Consider the following 26,426-nt stretch of genomic DNA (forward strand, 5'->3'; position numbering starts at 1 on the left):
ATAGATATAACGTGGAAACAGGCCATTTGGCCCACCGAGTCAGCGCTGCCCAACAAAATCAGGAGAGGAATAGATCGGGTAGATTCACAGTCTCTTGCCCAGAATAAGTAAATCGAGGACCAGAGGACATAGGTTGACGGTGAAGGGATTTAATAGATTTAGTTACCGAGCGGTAGCTTTTTCACACAAAGGGTGGTTGGTGTATGGAACAAGCTGCCAGAGGAGGTAGTTGAGGCAGAAACTAACCCAACGTTTAAAAACCTGTTAGACAGGTACATGGATAGGACAGGTTTGGAGGGATAAGGGCAGGTGGGACCAGTGTAGCTGGGACATGTTGGCCGGTGGGGGCAGGTTGGGCTGAAGGGCCTGTTTCCACACTGTATAATTTTATGATCCTGTCACTCTATTATTATTATTATTATTGTGACCAACCGAGCAAGCCCAACACGTGGCAACAGAGAAACTGAATGAATAACCATGCCATTCCAAAACATTAAAAACTGATCCTTATCTCAGCATCTTATTTCCTCACATTCAATTTCCGTCATGCTGTTGTGTCTCGAATAATACGTCTTTCTTAATATGTAGAAACTAGGAACTAGGGGTGGGGGGGGGGGGGGGGCGGGGGGGGGGGGGGGGGAGATAAATAGGAATATACAGGTGGGGCATAATCGAGAGGGAGAAGGCTACCCAAGCGGAATATGAGGTGGTGTTGCTCCAGTTTGCACATGACTTTACTCTGGTGATGGACGAGGCCCAGGACAGGAAGGTTAGTATGGCAACAGGAAGGTGAATTAGCAACTGTGAGAACAGATAGGCACTAGGCAGACTGAGCGCAAGTGTTCGCCGAAACGATTGCTGAATGTAGTCTTGGTCTCGCTGATGTACAAGGGGGCACATTTGGGAACACTGGATGCAGTACATAAAGTTAGAGAAAGTGCACGTGAACCCTTGTCTCACCTGGGGCTGCTGGTGTCCCGGGATGGATGCGGGGGATTGGTATAAGGATATGTGTTACACTCCTGCTGTTGCAGGAGAATGTACATGGGGAGGGGATCGTATTGGTGGGAAGGGATGAGTGAACCAAAAAGTTATAGAGATAGAATTTTCTCTGCTGAAGGTGGAAAGTGATGATGATGGGAAGATGTACCTGGCGTTGAGATTACATTGGATGACGGGAATGTTGGAGGATGATGTGTTGGATACAAAGGCTGGTGGGGTGAAAGGTGAGGACCAGGGGAACTCCATCCTTGTTCCATCTGGGGGGAGAGGAAGAGCAAGAGCAGAACTACACAGAGAAGATGCTGGAGAGGTGATTCAATTACAGCAGTGGGGAATACCATGTCTACTCAAGAAAGAGGGCATCTTAGATGTCCTAGAATAGAAAGCCGAACCTTGGAAGAAAATGCAGCAGAGACAGAAGAATTGAGAGTCGGGGATAGCATCTTTGCAAGAGGCGGCCTGGGAGGAAGTGAAGTCCAAGTAAATGTGGTAGTCGGTAGGTTTCTGGTCCACAGTCTGTCCCCTGTGATGGAGACAGAGAGAAAACGAAAGGGGAGAAAACGAAAGGTGTAGGAAGGAACTGCAGATGCTGATTTCCACTGAAGAAAGACAAAAAATGCTGGAGTAACTCAGCGGGACAGGCAGCATCTATGGAGAGAAGGAATGGGTGACGTTTCAGATTGAGACCCTTCTTCAGACTGAAAATCAGGGAAGAGGGAAACTGGAGATATGGAAGGATAAGGTGAGAAAATGACAGATCATAGCAGACAAATGACAAGGAAATGTAAAATGGTTCATTGTTGGCTGAGGGTAAGGTAACAACAAGGCATACGAACAGTAAAATTAATCAGTAGGACATTGCGACTAGTCAGAGAGCTAGGGTGAGGGAGGGACAGAGACAGGCAAAGCAAGGGTTTGCTGCTGCGCCATTCCTGTTTGTCACATATATCATCACTCTGGATGAGAACATACAAGACATGATTAGTAAGTGTGCAGGTGATACTCAAGTGGCCGGTATTGTGGATAGCGAAGTGGATGTCTGAAATTGCAACAGTATTGCAGGCCAGATTGGCTAAGGAATTGTGAATGGAGTTTAATAGAGATAAGAGCGAGGTTTTGAATTTTAGGAAGTCCTAGCGGGACAGACTTACACAGTGAATGGCAGGGTTGTAGAGCACAATCATTGTTGGTACATTGTGCCTTGAATGTGTCATCACAGGGAGATAGGGTGGTCAAGAAGGTTTGCGGGACATTGACCTTCATCAGTCAGAGTATTGATTATATAAGTTAAGAGGTTATGTTGCCGTTATACAAGACACTTGTCAGGCTACATGTCGATTAGTGCGTTCAGTTTTTGCTATACTGTTGTACGAAATATGTTATTAAGCTGGAAATGGTGCACGAAAGATTTGTAAGAATGTTGCCAGGACTCTATTTCTAGAAGCAGGTTAGGACTCCATTCCTCGGAGCACATGAGGATGAGGTTGATATTATGAGGTGAATAACATCCTGAGAAAAATAGATTGGGTACAAACACAGATTTTTTTTTAACCTGGAGGAGAGGAATTAAGAAACATAGATTTAAAATATCGGGGGAAGGATTCTAGTGAGAACTCTGGGAGATAAGATATACATGCATTTAGATGGATAACAGCTGATTACGGATATTCAGCATGGTTTTGTATGTGGGAGGTTGTGATCCATGGAACTCATTGAGGTTTTTGAAGATGTGAGCAAAAAGGTTGATGAGGGCAGAGATGTAGACATTGTAAAATAAGATTTCAGCAAGGCATTCGAGAAAGTTCCGCATGGTAGACTGCTCTGGAAAGTTAGAGTGCATGGGATGCAAGGAGAGATAGCTGAATTAATAGAAAATTGTCATAATCTTAAGAATAAGGGTAGGCCATTTAGGACTGAGATGATGAAAAACTTTTTCAGTCAGAGAGTTGTGAATTTGTGGCATTCTCTGCTACAGAAGGCAGTGGACGCCAATTCACTGGATGTATTCAAAAGAGAGTTAGATATAGCTCTTAGGCCTAACAGAATCAAGGGATATGGGGAAAAAGTAGGAATTCTGAATTCTGATACAAAGGCTGGTGGGGTGAAAGGTGAGGACCAGGGGAACTCCATCCTTGTTCCATCTGGGGGAGAGGGAGAGCAAGAGCAGAACTACACAGAGAAGATGCTGGAGAGGGGATTTAATTAAAGCAGTGGGGAATACCATGTATTCGAAGGGCCAAATGGCCTTCTCCTGCACCTATTTTCTATGTTTATATCATAGAAGGAAGCAGAGGGTGTTGGTGCCACAGTGTTCAGTGCTGGGCCCATTACTGTTTGTCATCTGTACCAATGATTTGGATGAAAACGTAAATGGCATGATTAGAAAGTTTGCACTAAAGTGGGTGTAGATGGTGAAGATGGTTATCAAAAGTTGCAGCAGGATCTTGATCGCTGGGATAGGTGGGCTGAGGAATGGTTGTTTAGTTTAGAGATACAGCGTGGAAACAGGTCCTTCAGCCTGCACGGCCAATTTATACTTATATAACCGAAGATCTCGGCTAAAAACTGTGCTCACGGGGAGAACTCTATAAAGACAGCTCCCGTAGTCAGGATCAAACTGGGTCTCCGGCGCTGCAAGCGCTGTAAAGGCAGTAACTCTACCGTTGCGCCACCGTGCCGCCGCTATGTGGTTTTAATTTAATCTAATATGGATAAATGTGAGATCTTGCATTTTGGGAAGTCTAACATGGGAAAGACCTACACGGTGAATGGGGAGGCTCTGGGAACTGTTGTAGTGCAGAGGGATATCGGACGGCAGGTACACATTTCCTTAAATGTGGCATTACAGGTAGATAGGGTAGTCAAAAAAGCTTTCGGCATATTGGTTTTCAAAGTAACATCCGCAAATTTGCAGATGACACAAAGCTGGGTGGCAGTGTGAACTGTGAGGAGGATGCTATGAGAATCCAGGGTGACTTGGACAGGTTGGGTTAGTGGGCAGATGCATGGCAGATTGAGTTTAATGGGGATGAATGTGAGGTTATCCACTTTGGTAGCAAAAACAGGAAGGCAGATTATTATTTAAATGGTGTCAAGTTGGGAAAATGGGAAGTACAATGGGATCTGGGGGTTCTTGTTCATCAGTCAATGAAAGTAAGCATGCAGGTACAGCAGGCAGTAAAGAAAGCGAATGGCATGTTTGCCTTCATAACGAGAGGAGTTGAGTATAGGAACAAGGAGGTCCTTCTGCAGTTGTATAGTGCCCTAGTATGACCATACCTGGAGTATTATGTGCAGTTTTGGTCCCCTAATTTGAGGAAGGATATGCTTGCTATTGAGGGAATGCAGTGTTGGTTTACAAGGTTAATTCCCGGGATGGCGGGACTGTCATATGCTGAGAGAATGGAGCGGCTGGGCTTGTATGCTGAAGTTTAGAAGGATGAGAGGATATCTTATTAAAACATATAAGATTGTTAAGGGATTGGACACGCTAGAGGCAGGAAACATGTTCCCGATGTTGGGGACGTCCAGAACTAGGGGCCACAGTTTAATAATAAGGAGTAAGCCATTTAGAACAGAGACGATGAAACACTTTTTCACACAGAGAGTTGTGAGTCTGTGGAATTCTCTGCCTCAGAGGATGACGGAGGCCGGTTCGCTGGATACTTTCAATAGAGAGCTACATATTATGTAGGGTTCTTAAAGATAGCTGAGTCAGGGAATATGGAGAGAAGGCAGGAATGGGGTGCTGATTGGGGATGATCAGCCATGATCACATTGAATGGCAGTGCTGGCTCGAAGGGCCGAATGGCCTACTTTTGCACCTATTGTCTATTGTCTATTGTCTATTGTCAGTCAGAGTATAGAGTATAGAAATTGGGAGGTCATGTTGCAGTTATATAAGATGTTGGTGAGGTGATATTTAGACATTTATAGTATTGTATTGTATTTAGTATTGTACTAAGCTTTGGGCTCCATGTTTTGGGAAAGACGTTGTTAAGTTGGAAAGGCTGCAGAGCAGATAAACTTAAAATGCTGGAGTAACTCAGCGGGACAGGCAGCATCTCTGGATAGAAGGAATGGGTGACGATTCGGTTCAAGGATCTTCTTTCGATTGAGAGTCAGGGGAGAGGGAGAGGGAGAGGAAGGGTAATGTGTGAAAATGAGACATCATAGGGGACACAGATAAAGGAAAATGTAGAATAGATCATTGTCAGCTAGCATTGTTAGCTAGTGATTTTTGAAATATCACAACTAATGCCTCCACAATCTCTAAACCCACCTCGTTCAGAACCCTGGGGTGCAATCCATCTAGTCCTGGAAATTTATGCACCTTCAGACCTTTCAGATACCCATACACCTTGATAAACACTCCACTAACTTCCACACCCTGAATATCTTGAATTTCAGGCACATTGCTGGTGTCTTCCACTGTGAATACTGTTGCAAAACAAACGTATTCACTTCATCTGCCATCTTTTTATTCCCCATTATCACCTCTCCAGCATAATTTTCCAGCGGTCCAAAGTCCACCCTTGCCACTTTCTTACTCTTGATATACAATATCTGACAACACTTTTGTAAGCGTCTTTTATATTATTGGCCAGCTTAACTTTCATATTTCATCTTTCCCCCCTATATTACCTTTTAGTTACACGTTCTATTGTTTTTTTTTAAGCTTTCCAATCCTCCTGCTTCCCACTAATCTTTGCAATATTATATGGGTTTTCCTTTAGCTTTATGCTGTATTTGACTTCCCCGATGCCACATGATCTAGTTTTGATCGGTATTAATTGCAACATGTGGCGAAATACGGTTAAATAATTTGGTTTGCATGCTCTCCGGTTAAATCAAACCACACTATACACGATGGTATCAAACCATACACCAATAGAACAGGTAGAACAGGCAAAGAGAAAACTACTATTGTGCAAAATATTATCATACAGTATTATAGCATTACAAATATTTTTGCTTGTGTACTATACAGTCGTCAGATTCTACTATTCATGAGTACAATCAAGACATGAACAACGACAACAGGTAATGTAAAGAGAAAAACACAAGAGTGTAGAATATAATTTTACAGCATTGTAGAATTACAGTTAAAGGGGAGAAATGTTTGAAACTCACAATTAAGGTCGGTTGGAAGATTGGAATTACCCTCCAGCTTGTAGGAGGGCCATTCAGTCGTCTGGTAACATAGGACATATAACAGCGCAGCACAGAAACGGGGTCCTCGCCCGTCATTGTTGGTGCCGAACTTGATGCTAAGTTGAACTGATCTGATCTGTAAGTACATGATCCAAATTCCTCTATCCAATGCCTTTCCGTGTGGCTATCTAAAAGCCTCTTAAATGCCTCTATCGCATCCGCCTCCACCATCAGCCCTGGCATTTCGTTTCAGGCTCTGACTACTCTCCGTGTAAATAAAACTCGCCCCTCATATCTCCAATAAACGTTCTCCCTCTCACCTTATAGATATGGCCTCTAGCGTTGAACATTTCCACTCTGGAAAAAAGCTCTGACTGTTTTCCTTAACTATACCTCATAATTCTATATATTCATAAATTCGTAAGACATGGGATCAGAATTACGACATTCCGCATATCTAGTCTACTCCACCCTTCAATTATGGCTGATCTATCTATCCTTCCCAACTCCATTCTCCACCCTTCTCTTCATAACCCTTGACGCCGTTACTAGTCAAGAATCTGTCAAACTCCGCTTTCTAAACGTACACCCATTTATTCTGAGATTATGCCCTCTGGTCTAAGACGCTCCCTCTAGTAGAAACGTCTTCTCCCCATTCACCCTATATAGACCTTTCACAATTCTGTAATTTTCAAAGAGTTTCCCCACATTATTCTAAACTGCAGCAAGTCCCTGTAGCTGAAACCACCCAATCCAGGCTGCATTCTGCACACCTTCTCGGCACCTTCTCCAAAGCCTCCACAGGGACGAAAAAACTGCACTCAATACATCAAATGACGCATCTTGGTTTCCTGACTCTTATATTAATGCACCAAGGAATAAAAGCAAGCACACCATGCGTCTAATTTACCACCCTATCTACTTGCGCTAGAGGAAAAGTTATTTTTAAAAGTCCTTGATTATGTTGGCTGATCTCCACGGGCAGCGCGGATAGAATTGATGGTGGGGATATGCTCTGTGTGAAGGACTGGGGTACATCCACAACTCTCTGTCACAACTGCTTTGTTAAAGTCAACCTCCGTTTTATACCGTTCTACACCTTCCGTTTTAGAAGCTATCCTAAGAAATCACATGTATAAATTCATTTGCAGGATAAATGACTCTAAAAATGTAATTATTGTGGCCTTATCAAATATAATGATTAGCACTACACGCTACGAATCCCAGCTGTGGAGACACTGGTATCGTTGTCTCGTTGTAGGACATTGATCATTCTTTTAATCTGGATTTTTAATTTATGTATTGTGTTTTTTTTTTTAATATTATGATGCTTTCATAAGTGATATACTAAGATTTTATATGTACATTATGATTTTTTAAAATATGCAATGCATTTTTTTAATGCAATGTTGCCCCTTGTCTGGACCTCGAGTCCGTAATAAAGTTTCATACTAACTTTGTCTTACACCTTAATTTTGTTTCTGGGAGCTCATTCATCAGATCTTGCATAGAAGACTCCAGCGGTATCCTTACCTCTGAGTGCTGGCTGGCCAATCTGCAGTTCCCAGTGTTCCCTCTCCCTATTTATTTGTCCACAGAACTGTGCCATTTGATACCCAGTGTGCAGGTACTGATCCACAGTTCAAGGTCCATTAATTAACATATAACATACAACAGAACAGCGTTGGACTGGCACCTTTGTCCCACAATGTTGCCAAATTAAGCCAATATCCTCTGCCTGCATGTTGTTGATATTACCCAATCCTCTGCATGTCTGCGTGCCTATCTAAGAGTGTCTCAAATGTCACTATCATATCTGCTTCCTCCGCCACCCCTGGCAGCCCTACCACGCTGTGTTAAAAAAAACTTTCATCACGCGTCTTTTAAACTAATGCCTTAAAGCTATGCCCTATAATCACTGATGCTTCCATCCCAGGAAAAGGTTCGGACCATCTATACTATGTATGTCTCTCATAATTTTATATACGTCTATGCGGTGTGCTCTCGACCTCTCATGCTGCACAGAAAATAATCCAGGGTTGGCCTACTTCACCTTGTAGTTCATACCTTCTAATCCAGGTAGCACTCTGGCAAATCTCTACTGCACTCGCCAAAACCTTCAGAACCAGAACTTCTTACAATACTCAAAAAATGGTCGAATGAAAGCTACAAACTTCAGCAGTATTTCCTGATTCTTATCAATGAAGGCAAGCATATCATACACCTTCTTTGCCACTGTCTACGAGTGTTGTCACTTTCAGAGGATTATGAATTTGCGCCGTAATATCCCTCCGTACATCAATGCTATTAATAGTGTTGCCATTAACTACATTCAGTATTTCTCAGGCTACAAACTTTACTGTGCTGGGAAGAAAACTATCGGAATTCAGGGATGTATCCCGTTTTATGCAATTAAATACCCCAGCACATTTTTGAAATTAAACTCGTTCTCCTTATTTATTTATTTTTGCCATTTTTGTTCTTAGAACCCGAGCATTTCCTGGGATCCTTTCAAGTAAAGTACACTTCCATGAATAGAGAACCGACGTATTTATTTTATTATCCTGATTTCCTGCTCGTCAATTTTAAATCCGTACACGAGTCACGCAACAGAACTGAATTTGTTCTTCACACTTACCGGGAATTCCAATAACAGCGATGATCACGTACAATATTTTCTCCACGCTGTCATACGTTTCCCGCATTTTCTGTGTGAAACGATGTGAGCCTTTGTGTTGCAAACACAGTCCGAGGTGAAACTCGGAGCTTCTAAATGCTCCGTTGTTTTTATATCTTTGGGGAACCGAGATTCCATTGGGGAACCGAGATCGTAATAATTTGACATTAAGCAATATGAACAGATTGCGGCAACCTGGTGAAATCCCTGCTGGCACAGTTTGCATTCAGTTCAGTAATTTAATTAAAGAACAGCAAGGAATGGAAAATATGACCAGGTCAATGAATGAAAATTGGGCGCGCTTCCAACAACAGAAATGTCATTACATCCTTGCCCCTCTTCAACTTTCTCCCTCCTACTCCAGTCCGAACAAGTTTCCCGACCCGAAACATCGTCTATCACCCCCCCCGCCCCCCCACTCCCCCCACACCCCTCAACAGATGTGGCCGGACCCGTTAAGTTCCTCCGGCACTTTTTGTTTTACTTCAAAATAAGAAGCCGAGCCCAAGTGATAAATTTGCCCAAATTAAGAGTCAAGAATGTTTAATTGTCAGATGTATCGAACAAAGAACAATGGAATTATTACTTGCAGCAGCAATAATAAACAATGTACTGGTATCATAGAAAATAAAAGAACGTTGAATAAAATAAATATATATATGTAGAAAATTGTAAAACAAAAACCTGAAGTCCCTAGTGCAAACAAAGAGGTTTGTAGTTCATAGCTTGTGATGTTTAAGAGTCTGATGGTTGGTGGGAAGAAGCTGTTTCTGAAGCAGAAGGTCAACGTTTCCAGCCAAATACCTTCTTCATGTTGGCAGGACTAAAATGAGAGAGTGGCGAAGGTGGTGAGGTCCTGGATGGTGCTCATTACCTTTTTGAGGCCGCTTCGCCTATAGATCCCTTGAACAACAGGAAATAAATATGAGGTATAAGGAACTAAATCAGTTCCTGATGGACTGAGCAGTGTCTGCCACATTTTGTGATATATTTCTATCCTGAGCATTCATGGCCCCAAACCAGGCCATGTTGCATCCAGTTACAATGTACCGTGCACTTATAGAGGTTCAACAGCTTTTTATGGCATTCCGAATCTTCCCAATATTCTAAGGAAGTAGAGGCATTCATGGGCTTTCTGTATGATTACATCAGTGTACTGGGCAATGGTAAATTTTCCGAGATATGCCTGTCCACTAACTTGAAATTGTTGACTTTCCCCACCACTGACTTGTTGGTGGATTCTCGGTCTTCATCTTCTAAAGTCAACAATCAGTTCCTTAGTCTTACTGACATATAGAGCAAAGTTGTTGTGCTGGCACCATTCAATCAGATGATCCATCATCCTCCTATAATCTGACTCATCATTGCCGGTAGTTTGTCCAACAACTGTTACATCATTTGCAAATTTAAGCATCGGGTTGGAACTGTATCGGGCTGACACGGTCGTGGGTATCGAGTGAGTAGAGCCATAGGCTAATTAAAGCCTTGAAGTGCCCTGTTCTGATGGTTAGCGTGGAAGTGTTGTTGCCAATTTGTACTGATTGCGGTGTGTTGATGAGGAAGTTGAGAATGCAGTTGCAAAGGGATTTGCAGAAACCCAGTTCCCTGGTCTTGGAAACACGTTTGGACTGGATGATGGTGTTGAATGCCTAGCTATGGTTCATGAGCCACAGACTGTTATATGTGTTAATATTGTCCAGTGCGCAGTGGAGAGCCAGTGAGATCGCCGTCCTTACTAATTTTGTCCCAATGTGCCGCTACTCTAAAGAACATTCATCTGACAGTTACGACAGTTAACTTCTGTCCCCTTTTTGCCCTCCTGATTTTGTTTTATAGCTTGCTCCTTAGTTTGAAATTCCTCCAGGGATACATGTTCCCAGCTGCTTATTCCCTTCACATAACTGCTCCTTACCTCCTTGATCAGAAAAGTTACTTTACATCACGTTATTCCTAATTACTTTTTATTTAACAACTTTGTATGGTAAATAACTCAACTGCTTTGGAAACTGAATTAGTCCATTTGCAGCAAGCAGCATTCATTTCCATTCATCTTCCAATAGCTTTTCAGAATAAGGTGCTACAATCAAATGAATGGCACCGATCGATGCAGTGTCATGAAATACATCGGAAATGTTAGTTTGTGACATGTTGTTACGAACTAACTTTCATAATCGCCTTTGTGTGCAAAAATAAATCTCTACTGCTTAGGACACACCAAATTAGTCAGTTTTAGCAAGCATCATTCATTACCATTTGTCTTAGTCTGAGTCATTGAGTTATTCAGCATGGAAACAGGCCCAGCGGCCCGAAGTTGCCCGCGCTGACCAAACATGCCATATCTACACTAGACCCACCTGCTGCTTTTGGCCCATATCCCTTCTAAACGTATCCTATCCATGTACCTGTCTAAATGGTTCTTAAATGTTGCGAAATATATCAAATAATTGATATACATGACAAACAGTAATGGACGCATCACTGAACACTGAGGAACACCATTAGTCACATGCCTCCAGTCGAAAATCTTCCTTCCACCAGCACACTCTTCTTTTGACCATGTAGCCAATTTTCCATCCATTCTGCTATCTCTCCTTGGATCCTAAGTGATCTAAACTTCCAGCACAGCCAACCATGCGAAACGTTGTTGAATGCCACACATATACATCTACATCTCTGCCCTCATCAATCTTTTAACTCACATCTACAAAACAATTCAGAGATTCATGAATTACAACATCCCATGTACAAAATCATGAAAACTATCACTAATCACCCCTTGTCCACCTAAATGCATGTATACTTTATCTCTTAGTATAATCTCATAACCTCTTGACCACATATGTTAGGTGCACTGGCCTGCAGTTCCCTGACATATTTTTGTTGATAACTTTTTGCAATAACCTTTCAGAGCAAGGTGCTACAATCAATAAATAGCCCCAAGCACTGCAGCGTAATGAAATTTATCAGTCCAGTTTTTACCATCCACTTTTTAGTTAACAGCCATTATATGAAAAATAACTACTGCGTTGGAAACACTGAATTCGCTCATTTGCAGCAAGCTGCACTCATTTCCATTCACCTTGCAATAATATGTCAGAGCAAGGTGTTACAATCAAACAAATCTGTTTCGTCTTGTGTATGGTGTTCACAGTCTAAAGTTGAAAGACAAATTGTTCTGTTTGATCTTCTGTTTGTGCACGCCACGTTGATTGCATTCGTCAAAACAGGGTGGACCATGGGTGATGCATCCTAGTTGTTGGTTGCTTGCTCCAAACCTCGGCTAGAGCAACGTTGCTTGTGGCTGAAGAGACCAATGCAGGAGTGACAGTCTCTGTGGCAAAGGTCACATTTGTGTGTGGACTCGGGTTTGTTGAAGTTGCTGCGCTCCTTTCTGCACGCCCGCTTGTCTGCCGCTGCGTTCAACAGTTTCTCTTCCCCCGTTTCGAGATGTTGGTTTAGGGTACCTCTCCACCTCGTGCGGTCAGCTGCAAGGCTCTCCCAGGACTCCACATCGATGTCTAGCGCCTTCAGACCTCTCTTGCAGACATCCTTGTAATGTAGCTGGGGGCGGCCAATGGTTTTCCTCCCAGATTTCAGCTCTCCATAGAGGATGTCTTTTGGAATATAGCTATCCTCCATGTGGTGGACATGGCCCAGTCATCGCAGTCTGCGCTGCCTGAGTAGCGTGTACATACTGGGAAGGCCAGCATGAGACGGAATCTCGGCGTTGGGCACTCTGTCTAGCCAGGATATGCCCAGGATACGGCGGATGCTTCTCAGGTGGAAGGTGTTGAGTCTTCTCTCCTGCCTGGCATGTCCATGTCTCACTGCCATACAGCAGCTGCTGTTGACACAGGCGTTGTAGACTGCTATCTTTGTCTTCACTGTCAGCTTTGGGTTGGTCCACACTCGAGTTATGAGGCGAGCGAGAGTTGTAGCTGCCTTCCCGATCCTCTTATCAATCTCTGTGTCCAAGGAGAGGTTGGCGGTGATGGTGGAGCTGAGGTACGTGATCTGATGAACGGCATCAAATTCGTAGTCGTTGATGGTGATGACAGGCGGCGCCCCTGTATCCTACCCCAAGACGTTCGTCTTCTTCAGGCTGATGGTCAGCCCGCAGTCCTTGCATGCCCAATAGATAGCAGTCCATCAGTGACTGTAGTGTGTGTGAGACACAACTGCGGCGTCGTCGGCAAACAACATCTCTCTGATGAGAGCTTCACGTACTTTTATCTTTGCTCTGAGGCGGGTGAGGTTGAAGAGCCTGCCATCTGATCTAGTATGCATGTAGATCCCCTCTGTTGCAGTGCCAAAGGCATGTTTCAGGAACAGAGTGAAGAAAATCCCAAAGGGGTGGGAGCGAGGACGCAGCCTTGTTTGACACTACTGCGGATGTCGAAGGGCTCCGAGAAGCTGTCATTGAACTGCACTGTCCCCTTCATGTTGGTGTGGAAGGATACTATCATGCTCTGCAGTTATGGTGGGTAGCTGATCTTTGGCAGAGCCTTAAATAGGCCATCTCTGCTGATGAGGTCACACGCCTTGGTGTGGTCAAGGAAAGCAACATACATGGGGAATCTGCTGTTCTCTGCACTTCTCCTGGAGCTGGCAAAGGGAGAAGACCATTCCTACTGTTGACCTTCTGACTGAGCTTGGAAACCACATTGTGACTCTGGTTAGACACGTTCTATCAACTTCTGCAGGCGGATAGAAACATAGAAACATAGAAATTAGGTGCAGGAGTAGGCCATTCGGCCCTTCGAGCCTGCACCGCCATTCAATATGATCATGGCTGATCATCCAACTCAGTATCCCGTACCTGCCTTCTCTCCATACCCCCTGATCCCCTTAGCCACAAGGGCCACATCTAACTCCCTCTTAAATATAGCCAATGAACTGGCCTCAACTACCCTCTGTGGCAGAGAGTTCCAGAGATTCACCACTCTGTGTGAAAAAAGTTTTTCTCTTTTTTAAAAATTTTATTTTTATTAGAAGTACGGTAAATTACAATACTACACAACACATATATCTTAATACATTTTTTGTACCGCTTCATTTTTTTTTGAGCTTTAAGAAAAAGATAGAAGTAAGGAAAGTAAAGAAAGTGCGCAAGTCGTGAAGTGCAAGAATGTTGGGAAAAGAAAGCCCTTAGAAAAGAAGTTAGAGAAGGAAGTAAAGTGAGAAAATAGACCCTAGAAAAGAAAGAAAAAGAAAATAGGAACAATCGCTCTATTATAACATTAAATTCCGCAGAAAGGAGACTACCAACCAAGTCTGTTTTTGTTGTTTTACCTCCCGTTACCAGGTCCTGATACCATTTATTTATTTATTTATTTATTTAAATTACTATTGCCCCTCATACTTGTAATAGGTCCAGAAACATAGACCACGTCTTTTGGAATTGGTCTGCTTTACCTGCTAAGAGGAATCTCATCTCTTCCAGATGTAATGTTTCAAACATATTTGATATCCACATTTTTATTGTTGGTGTGGGCGCATTTTTCCAGAAATTAAGTATAAGCTTTTTTCCCATTATTAGCCCGTAATTAAATAAATTCTTCTGAAACACGTTTAGTTCAGGGTTACCTTCCGATATTCCAAAGATAATCCATTCTGGTTTTGGTACCAGTTTTATTTTGATTAATTTTGAAAAAATATCAAATATTTCATACCAGAATTTTTGGATTTTTGTACAAAAAACAAAAGAGTGCGCTATGGTAGCTTCTTGACACAGGCATTTATCACAGATTGGTGAAACATTAGGGAAGATTTTATTTTATTTAGTTTTTGAATAATATAATCTATGTAATGTTTTAAATTGGATGAGCGTATGTCGTACGTTGATCGAACATTTATTCACCTGTAGTAAATGATTATCCCAGCTCTCTTTTGAGATTTTTATAGCTAATTCTTGTTCCCAATCTCTTCTAATTCCATCTGTTGTGGGTATTTCTATGTTTAAAATGATATTATATAGGTACGATATTAAATTAGCTGTCTTCATTGCTTCATCCAATAAGTCAGAAGGCATATTATGATAGTCTTTTGTGTGTTTTTTCAGATAATCACGAATTTGAAGATATTTAAAACATTGGTTATTTTTCAAATTATATTTCAGTTGTAGTTGTTGAAATGATAGTAATTTCCCCAATTCATACAGATCTTCGAGCGTTTTGATTCCCATTCTTTCCCATTGTATAAATGATCCCAATTTGTCTATGATTGATGGTTTAAACGATGGATTATTGACTATTGGTATTAAAAGAGATAGGTTTCTTAATTTTTAATTCTGTTTTATTTGTTTCCATGTTCTAATTGTGTTATGTATAATTGGATTTTTATTATAATTTTTATTATTCAAATTTATTGGTGAGAGGATGGTCGCTCCTATATTACTCGGGGAGCAGTCCCCTTTTTCCATTACCATCCAGTCCGCCTGCTGGGCAGAATTGTCCAGCAGGTGAATCATATTTTTTAATATTTACTGCCCAATTACAATACATAAAATTAGGGAGCGCTAGACCCCCCAGCTCTTTTCGTTTATTAAGGTAGCTATTTTAAAGGGAAATTTCCGGAGATGTGTTGAGTCTTTTGGTTTTATCGACATAATTTCACTTTTGTTCCAATTTATTCTATATCCTAAGAAGGATCCAAAGTCCTCAATTAAATTTAATATGTTTGGTATACTAATTTGTGGTTTTGTGATGTACAGTAGTACATCATCGGCATATAGGGATATTTTATTCTTTGAATATTTTGTATTATAACCATAAATATCCGGGTGTGTTCTTATTTTTTCAGCAAGGGGTTCAATTACCAAAGCAAATAATAGCGGTGATAATGAACATCCTTGTCTATTGCCCCATGATAGTTCAAATTTCGAGGATAATATATTATTAGTTAATATTCTAGCCGTAGGTTTGTTATATAATAGTTTTATCCATGCGATGAAGTTTTCTCCCAATTGGAATTTTTGCAATACTTTAATCATATAATCCCATTCTACTTGATCAAACGCTTTTTCTGCGTCCAGTGAGATGATAGATAACTCTTGATCGTGAGATTTATGTGAGTGCATTATGTTAAGCAAACGTCTCAAATTATTGAATGAGTATCTCTTAGGTATAAATCCTGTTTGATCTCCATTTATTAGTCTACTAACGTACCTGCTTAGTCTACTGGCTAGTGTTTTCGCTATTATTTTTTGATCCGTATTTAACAAAGCAATAGCTCTATATGAGCCTGGTTCTTCTATGTTTTTATCTTTTTTAAGTATTAATGTGATCGTTGATTCTGCTAATGTTTCGGGTAAGCTTTGCTCTTTAAAAGCGTATGTATACATTTTCTGTAATCGTGGGGTAACTATGTCGTAAAAGGCTTTATAAAATTCATTACTGAATCCGTCTGGTCCTGGTGTTTTTCCATTCTTTAGTGTTTTTATTGTGTCTTCTATCTCCTTAGAAGTAATTGTTGCTCCCAGTTCCTCTTGTTCCCTCAATTCTAATTGTGGGAGGTTACAATTTTCCAGAAATTCTGAAACTTTATTATTATCTATTGACGTTTTAGATGTATATAGATTCTGGTAAAATTGAGCAAATCTTTTATTGATATCCTTGGGTAATGTTAATAATTCCCCTCTATCTGATTTAATCTTTAGTATTTCATTCTCTTTTTCCCGTTTTTTCAATTGGCGTAAAAGTTTGTGGGGTTTGTCCCCGAATTCGAAGTGTTCTTGTTTTATAACTTGAAATAATGTTATAACTTTCTCTGACAATAATTTATTTAGCTTGAATTTCAATAATAGGATTTTATTATGTTTATCCATAGTTGGATCTTTAGTATTATCTGTATCTAATTGTTTTATTTGTTCTTCTAAATGTCTTTGTTCTTTCTTATTCTTTTTATTTTGATAAGCTTGAAATGAAATAATGACTCCTCTAATAAATGCTTTAAAGGAGTCCCATAATAGCGTGGGGGATATATCTGGTGTATCATTTATCTCAAAAAATAAGTCCATCTGTTTTTTTAGATATATACTCCCTTGTGGGTCTTTTAAAAGTTGCGAATTAAACCTCCAGAACGATTTATTCATAGACATTCCTTCTAATTTTAAAACAAAGGTTAACGGAGAGTGGTCTGAAATCGCATTAATGTGGTATTTAGAGTTCATAGTATGTGGAATTAATTTTGTATCCACAAGAAAATAGTCTATCCGTGAGTATGTTTTATGCACCGTTGAATGAAACGAGTAGTCCCCGTCAGATTTGCAATCCTCCATACATCTGCTATATTTGTGTTTTCCATATATGTATGTAAGAGTTCACTGGTTTTAGATTTCATATTACCTTTTTGGTTTTGCATCGATTTATCTAAATAAGGGTCTAAAACGCAGTTAAAGTCTCCTCCAATTGTAACATTTTGATAATTAAATTCTGCAATTATATTCAGAATTTTATTAAAAAATTGAGGGTTATCAAAGTTGGACGCATATATATTTACCAGCGTAATTGGCGTATTATTGATCTCTCCTGCTACTATAAGATATCTCCCTTCCTTATCTGAAATAGTATTCTTTGATTTAAATGGAATTCCTTTACGAATAATAATTGCAGTACCTCTGGATTTGGAAATGAATGAAGAGTGAAATGTTTGGCCTATCCAGTTAGCCCTCAGTCTCGTCTGATCTTGATGTTTAAGATGCGTTTCCTGTAGGAACGAAATGTCCGTGTTGTATGATTTCAACTGAGCTAGTATCTTGCCCCTTTTAATAGGTTCATTAATACCCCTTATATTCCAACTACATAGTGTGACTCCTCCCATTTTCCTTTGATTGTCGTCATACATTTTTACCAATTTTAATGGCCTTACTTATAATGGTGCATCCATACCTCAGGACTCTGGTTATTTTGGGAGCATTTATATTATAGACTTCCTTGGTAGTTCCCCTCTGCCATTGTCCTTGAAAAAAAAACACATGAATGTGACATATTGTGATAAAAAAAAAAAGTATATAAAATAAATGTACGGTGTCTGAGTTTCCGACACCGTAGTGAGTGGCCCACTCGTCTGTGGGATACGACATCGATATCGCTTCCGGCGTAGATGTTATGAGGTTAGCCCCGCTGCCTTTATTACCCAAAACCTAGGGGGTCGGTACCGTTTCCAAATCAGTTCTATTTCACCCCATTGCAGTATATATATATATATGTTTCATTCCGACTTATCAAATCTAATCATGTATTCAGTTACATATATTCCTCTCTCTTTATCTCTTAACTATTTGTAATTGGTTTTAGTATTGTTAAAAGTAAGCTGTTCGCTGAAAGGGTTAACCAGAGTCAGGCTCCTGGAATTGTGCCAGGTGCCTGAGTCTCCTCCCCTCCCCACTCGAGCTGCGGAACCTATGTAATTACCTTGTTGTCTGCGTTATAACACATTTTTATCAGTATCAGTTTTCTGTGTTAGTATTGTTAATTATTAATTACTAATAATTCTCTATACTTTGTAAGACTATGTAAGACTATGTAAGCCATGTGATGTTTTTCGCTCTCTCCTTGAGTTAGGTTCCACAATGTTCAAGAGAAGATTATAATGTCTAGACATGTCTCATGGAAAATCTGTTGCGTATAATAATTTTTAAAGCTTGGTGTTATTCACTTTTTTCACTTTTCTACTAATATTCTTGTTGGGGGAATAAACACATTAATTTGTTCATGATGTCTGGTGATCAATCTTCTTTTGTTGCTGCCTTGGCCACGATTTCTTGAGCATATTTAAGGGATTCTACCAGGTTAGTGAATGTTTTTGAGATTCCCTTGAAAGTAATACGCATCCTGGCCGGATAAAACACTCCACATATGACGCCCTTGACACCGTAAAGAGCTTCTCTGGTCTGTGAGAACTTTCTTCTCTTTTGCACAATCTCATGAGGGTAGTCCCGTAGAAGTTTAATAGAATCATTTCCGTACATCATCTTCTCTCCGTGTTTAATTTTTTTCATCAGCGCTTCCACTGATGGAATATCCCGAAGTTTGACTATGATCTGTCGTGGGTAGGCTTGTTCTCCTTGAAATCTTGATTTAAATCTAGGTAGTCGATGTGCTTCTTCAATTACAGGTGCCTCAGGTAGATTGAGTACATGTTTGATTAAATTGGCAGTGAACTCACGAGCATTGTCCCCCTCAGCTCCCTCTTTCACTCCACGTATTCGTATATTTTGACGTCTTGAGCGAGCTTCTAGGTCAACACATTTATCAGATATTTTTGTAAATTGGCTCTTGAGGCTGTCTAGTTCTAACTTCATTGCCTCCATATCTCCAGCCATCTCTTCCACAACAGCTTCCAAATCTTTCACTGCAATTGCATTTGCGGAAATAGTTTCATGCACAGCCTCAAACATCTTTGTGGACTCTTCTGCCACCTTATTAATTTTCCCCGTTAGCTCTTCTTGCACATCATCAACTTTTTTTTGCAGAGCACCAATGCCCGCAAGTATTTTTTTCATTACCAGCATTAATGGATTGTATGTTTTCCATCAAATTTAAGTTTCCAGCTTTCACATCATTTTTCAAATCTCTTACCGAGTTCAGTTTTCTCTTTTGTGATCAACTCAGTCTTAGATCGTGTAGTCATTCCAGAATCCACTCCAGAGGTCAGTTTTGCAGTTTCTTGATGTTCCTGAGTCTTCAGCAGGTGTTTTGTCACTTTCCTCTGTGGGCTCTGACCTGGAGATGTGTTTTTCATTTAAAATGATTTTCCCTCCGTTAAATCCACGGCGCTTACTGATGACGTCATCAGCACCACGACATGAAACTCCGGTAAGTCTTTAAAATCGGTCCCGACCTCCAGACCCGATTTTAACACGAAAAATCGCGATTTTTTCAACGGAGCTAGAAGATTTGCTACTGCTGCCACCGAAAAAAAAAAAAAAAAAAAAATTCTTCACATCTCGGTTTTAAAGGATTTCCCCCTTATCCTTAAGCTGTGACCCCTTGTCCTGGACTTCCCTAACATCGGGAACAATCTTCCTGCATCTAGCCTGTCCAACCCCTTAAGAATTTTGTAAGTTTCTATAAGATCCCCTCTTAATCTCCTAAATTCTAGAGAGTATAAACCAAGTCTATCCAGTCTTTCTTCATAAGACAGTCCTGACATCCCAGGAATCAGGATCCCAGGATCAAGGTGACTCGAGCAAAGGCCTTGCTGACAATGTTGAGGAGGGAGTTGAGGAGGACACAGCGTTCTCTCTCAAGTTGCACTTACCCCATCATCACCAAGTGCTTCGAGAGGCTGGTCCTGGCACACCTCAAAAGCTGCCTACCCCCCACAGTGGATCCCTATCAGTTTGCCTACCGCAAGAACAGGAGTACGGAGGATGCCATCTCAACGGCACTTCACTCCGCCCTCTCCCACCTCGACAACAGAGACACTTATGTAAGACTGCTGTTCATCGATTACAGCTCAGCATTCAACACCATTATTCCATCAAAACTGATCACCAAACTCGGTAACCTGGGCATCGACCCTTCCCTCTGCAACTGGATACTGGACTTTCTAACCAACAGACCCCAGTCTGTGAGGTTAGACAAGCACACCTCTTCAACCCTCACCCTGAACACTGGCGTTCCTCAGGGCTGTGTGCTGAGCCCCCTCCTCTACTCCCTCTTCACCTATGACTGCACACCTGTACATGGTACTAACACCATCATCAAGTATGCAGATGATACAACGGTGATTGGCCTCATCAGCAACAACGATGAGCTGGCCTACAGGGAGGAGGTCCAGCACTTAGCAGCATGGTGCGCTGACAACAACCTGGCCCTTAACTCCAAGAAGACCAAGGAGCTCATTGTAGACTTCAGGAAGTCCAGAGGCGGCACGCACACCCCCATCCACATTAACGGGACGGAGGTGGAACGTGTTTCTAGCTTCAGGTTCCTGGGAGTCAACATCTCCGATGACCTCTCTTGGACCCACAATACCTCTACCCTGATCAAGAAGGCTCATCAGCGTCTCTTCTTCCTGACGAGACTGAAGAAGGTCCATCTGTCTCCTCAGATCCTGGTGAACTTCTACCGCTGCACCATCGAGAGCATCCTTACCAACTGCATCACAGTATGGTATGGCAACTGCTCTGTCTCTGACCGGAAGGCATTGCAGAGGGTGGTGAAAATTGCCCAACGCATCACCGGTTCCACACTCCCCTCCATTGAGTCTGTCCAAAGCAAGCGCTGTCTGCCAATCACCCCCCCCCCCCCCGGTCACTTATTATTATTAATTTTTTTAATTCAAATCGTTTGCTATGTCGCTCTTCAAGGGAGATGCTAAATGCATTTCGTTGTCTCTGTACTGTACACTGACAATGACAATTAAAATTGAATCTGAATCTGAATCTGAATCTGAATCTGAAGTAGAGGTCGGAGTAGTGTTCCACCCATCTCTCCATCTGCTGCCATTCTTCTGTGATTACTTCCCCAGTGGAGGATTTGAAAGGGGGCTGTCTTGCTCTGGACTGATCCTAATGCCTTCTTAATGCCATTCTCCTGGTGTTCCCTGTTATGGCAACCATCTGGATGTCCTCACTAAGCTGTGTAGTCATTGGCGCCTAACTTTTTGAATCACTTCCCTCTGGAATGCAACTCCGGACTGTCAAAGCTGCCACAGCCAGACATAAAAACTATTTTTATTCACGAGCAGTTGCTCTACTCAACAGCCAAAGACCTGTAGCCTCCCTTTGATCTGGTATTGTGTTGGTTCACATGCTTGAACAATGGTGCTTTATCATTAATGTTTTATTATTATTAATGTATAGTGTTTTCAGAGTAATTCATAACTGGCACTGTATGTAATGTTGTTACTTGTGGGCAGAGCTCCAAGGCTAATTCCTTGTATGTGAATACATGGCCAATAAACAAACTTACTTACTTACTTACTTACTTACTTACTTACTTACTTACTTACTTACTTACTTACTTACTTACTTACTTACTTACTTACTTACTTACTTACTTACTTACTTACTTACTTACTTACTTACTTACTTACTTACTTACTTACTTACTTACTTACTTACTTACTTACTTACTTACTTACTTACTTCTTACTTACTTACTTACTTACTCCTTTAAACCCCAGCCAACAACCTGTACTTTTGTTTAAAACAAGCTTGCCTTCGAACTATGAATAACTTTTGGCACAGAGCAGCGAGCTCACTTCTGCTGCAGAGAGACATAGAGGAGAGTGTGTATCTTTGTTTGTGGACATTGATGGGTGTGGGGTGTGGCAAGACCCTGAATGACAGGGAGTCTGGCTAATCCCAAGGTACACAAAAAAGCTGGAGAAACTCAATGGGTGCAGCAGCATCTATGGAGCGAAGGAAATAGGCAATGTTTCAGGCCAAAACCCTTCTTCAGACTGATCAGGGGTGGAGGGGGGCGAACACAAGAAAGGAAAAAGGAGGAGGAGACCGAAGGCTGGGGGATGGGAGGAGACAGCAGGGGGACTGAGGAAGGGGAGGAGACAGCAAGGTCTAACAAATTGGGAGAATTCGATGTTCATGCCCCCAGGATGCAGACTCCCCAAGCGGAATATGAGGTGCTGTTCCTCCAATTTCCGGTGTTGCCCACTGTGGTGATGGAGGAGACCCAGGACAGAGAGGTCGGAGATGGAGTGGGAGGGGGGGAGTTGAAGTGCTGAGCCACCAGGAGGTCAGCTTGGTTATTGCGGACCGAGCGGAGGTGTTCGGCGAAACGAATGCCCAACCTCCGCTTGGTCTCACCGATATAGATCTGCTGACATCTAGAGCAGCGGATGCGATAGATGAGGTTGGAGGAGATGCAGGTAAACCTCTGTCGCACCTGGAACGACTGCTTGGGTCCTTGAATGGAGTTGAGGGGGGAGGTAAAGAGACTAACCCCAATCTGGATTAATGTCCAATCACAGCACCCAGGATCCAGCCTGACAGGGAATTGGACCATCCCACTGTGAATTATACCCGCCCATTCCTAGCAGAGTAATCCGTCCCATTATAACTCTCTCATTCCAACAAGAAGACATTCACAACTTAAAGACAACGCTTTCACAACTTAAAGGCAATGGTAGCCACACTGCAGCCTCAGTCCTCCCAATCCACCTGGCCATTATTAAGTGCGATGCCTGTATGAGTGGCCCGACAAAGCAGTCTTGCAGGGGAATGCCCTAGCTGACAATACTGCCTGAAAGACAGCTTGCAAATGTTTTATACTTGTCCCCACAGAACCAAAGATTCCAGTAGACAGAACAGTCTTGTCAGACAAGGGAAGGTTTAGAAATTACAAAGGGTCGCCTTTGTATATGGAAAAATAACTATGAAAATGAGAGGGCTGTGCCGTGACGCTTTGACGGGCCTCCAGCAGCAACTCTCTCAGATAAACTTTGTGTATGTTGAAAAGGAGGAAAGAGAATGTGGAATGTGTGGAATGTAGCTTACACTTTGAATCTATGAACAGTGTCTAAGAGGGAGATAGAGGGTCAACAGGGATATAGGAATGTCTAAATGTGTGTTTTGGATCGTTACTGTTCTTCATTATGTGTTGAATTGATGAACAATGTATGAACATATTGGGTGTATCAAAGTATTAAGAGTTGCATGCTTTCTTTGAAGTGAGAGTGAGAAGACTGTTACTTGTTTGTGGAACTGGTTTTGGATGTATGCTGATTTAATCCTACACTTCAGATGAAATAGGATATCATTGAATGAGCTTGCTCTATTATGTGATAAATCTTTGTAGAGCCTCATGTGTTTTAAGAGGTAGTGTGTGTCTCTTTAAGAAACTGCAATTGTTTGGGGGCAGAGCCACGCAGCTATTTTCAATTCCTTTGTTCTTTGCAAATGTGTTAGCAATCTATGAAAATTAACTGTTCATTCTTTATTTTCTCTTAACTTTCAACAGAGGAGAGATGAAAAAATGTAGGTTGCTTTGTCTTAAAGATGTTTTAAGTTTGTTTTCTTCCTATTTCTTATCTTTTGAATTGAGTTCGAAAGGAGATTTGGATGCCACACTCGCCATGTAATAGATGAGATTTGATAAGCTAATATAATTGTAAAAAGTGTTAATTTGGAAAATTGTTATTAGTATATATTTATACTAGGAATTTTGAAATTGTGAATATTGGGGGAGATGGATCGGAACAATTGAAAATAATTTAATTGCTATTGCATTACTAGCTGGAACACATGACCAGATTTTATGGCTTTTTCAGACAAGCTTTCTGGTTGAAAAAGTTCAATCAGATAAGAGAGGCCCAAAAAGAGAACGAACTGACAAAGGGATAGCCACTAGCTGGAATAGAAAAACAACATGTTAGGACTGGACTGTTGCATTCTGGGACATAACCTAATGCCCCTGATATTCTGCATATGTGACTATTTTTGTATAAAAACCCAAGGATTTTTGTTAATTAAAGTGGTATTTTTGGGGCACCAGAAGTATCACTGGATTATTCTGGACTGTAACATCTCAGGCCACTCCTGTTTGACGTAAAAAGTAAAAGCTTGTATGGTTTACTTTAATTTGTTGTAATTTGTCTGTTTTTTTAAGATGCAAACATTATCATTTGGCAAGCCAGCTGGGATTTCGCTGGGACCATTAACAAACGACTGAGTAAGTGGCCGCAAGTTCACCGGGATCAGATAGGGAGAAAAAAGTGCACTAGACAGACCCTTTGAGACTGACCCCCTGAAGAAGCTCCGGGGACACTGAGGTCCTTTGTAGCAAGTTGATCTGGCTAGTAAAGTAAAGTAAAATGTTCCCTGTATCTAAAGAGGACAGTATATAGCACTCTGAGAAATGGGGAAAAAATAATGGAAAAATTGCTGACGAAGTGGCCCAAGAAAGACACTTTTGACATAAATATGTGTGACGAGATGGAACTGTTAATTAAGAATTATAGGTCCAATGAGCCAATTAAAAGAGGTAAAATTCTGGCACAATTAAAATCATTAAATATGGATATTGCGTTCCTACAAGAGACACATTTGAAACAACAAACTCAGATCAGATTAAGGGCAAATTGGATAGGTCAAACCTATTACTCCTCATTCACCTCTAAAGCAAGAGGCACGGCCATTATAATTCGGAAGGGCATACCTTTTAAATTAAAGAATTCCATATCTGATAAAGAGGGAAGATATGTTATAGTCACAGGAGAAATTTACAATACACCATTAACTATGATAAATATTTACGCGCCTAATTTTGATAACCCACAATTTTTTAGGAAAATAATAGATTTAATCGCAGAGCATAATTTTCAAAATATAATAATGGGGGGAGATTTCAATTGTGTTATAGATCCATATTTAGATAAATCAATAAAGCTAGGGAAGCGTCTTGTTAAAACCAAGACCTGTGAATTTTTAAATACTTATATAAAAAATAATAACATAGCTGATGTTTGGAGAATAGCAAATCCAAGTGGTAGGGAATACTCATTTTATTCATCAGTTCACAAAACTTATTCGCGAATTGACTATTTCTTACTGGACACAAAATTGATCCCGTATACGAATAAACCATCATATCATAATAGTATTATTTCTGATCACTCACCATTGACTTTTATACTTAAAATTGAGGGAATGCCGAGTATAAAGCTTTTTTGGAGGTTCAATGCACACATATTAAATAACCCGCAGGGTTATGAGTATATAAAAGAACAAACAAAACTTTTTTTCGAAATAAATGACACACCGGGTATTTCTGCACCGCTATTGTGGGAAACCTTCAAGGCATATATTCGCGGTGTCATAATCTCTTACCAAAGTTTTCAAAATAAGGAAAATAAAAGAGAACTTCAGCGGATAGAACAGAAGATAAAATTACTAGAACTGGACAATGCAACTGACCCAACCATAAATAAACATAATAAGATAACTTTACTGAAATATAAAGTCAATAGAATATTATCGGCTAGAGTAATAAGATTATTCCAAATTACAAAACAAGCACACTTCGAATTTGGGGATAAGCCACATAAACTGCTTGCGAGGCAACTGAAGCAACGAGAAAAGGAAAAAACGATAACAAAAATTAAATCGGACAATGGTGAGTTTCTAACATTGCCTAAGGATATTAATAAGAGGTTTGCCCAACTTTATCATAATTTATACACATCCAAAATAAAGACAGATGTAAGTAAAATTACAAATTTTTTAGATAATTGCAAGCTCCCAAAATTGGATAGTTTAGAACAAGAGCAATTAGGAGCACGGATTACTAGTGAAGAAATAAAACAAATAATAAACTCATTGAAAAATGGGAAGACCCCAGGACCAGATGGCTTTAGTAATGAATTTTATAAAAGATTTCAGGAGTCAATTGTAGCAAGATTATTTAATTTATACACGCAGGCTTATACTGAAAATAAACTACCAGAAACCCTAGCAGAAGCAACAATAACGCTTATACCAAAAAAAGATAAAGATTTAGATGAGCCTGGTTCTTATAGAGCTATATCACTTCAAAATACGGATCAGAAAATTTTAGCAAAGATTCTAGCTAGAAGGCTAAATAATTATATTAACAATTTAATAAATACGGATCAAACGGGATTT

At 40.8% G+C, this 26,426-nt stretch overlaps 1 protein-coding gene across 1 annotated transcript in view; it reads left to right on the forward strand.

Moving 5' to 3' along the window:
* The first annotated feature begins 1,046 nt into the window (after positions 1-1,046).
* The window catches only part of rps13 (ribosomal protein S13), a 319,891-nt gene continuing 294,511 nt past the window's right edge, over positions 1,047-26,426 (forward strand). The window contains exon 1 of the mRNA XM_055649871.1: positions 1,047-1,050. The gene's annotated coding sequence lies outside the window, so the exon portion shown is untranslated. The remainder of the gene's footprint in view (positions 1,051-26,426) is intronic.

This window comes from Leucoraja erinacea, chromosome 18, assembly GCF_028641065.1.
Source record: "Leucoraja erinacea ecotype New England chromosome 18, Leri_hhj_1, whole genome shotgun sequence".
Classification (NCBI taxonomy): Eukaryota; Metazoa; Chordata; class Chondrichthyes; order Rajiformes; family Rajidae; genus Leucoraja; species Leucoraja erinaceus.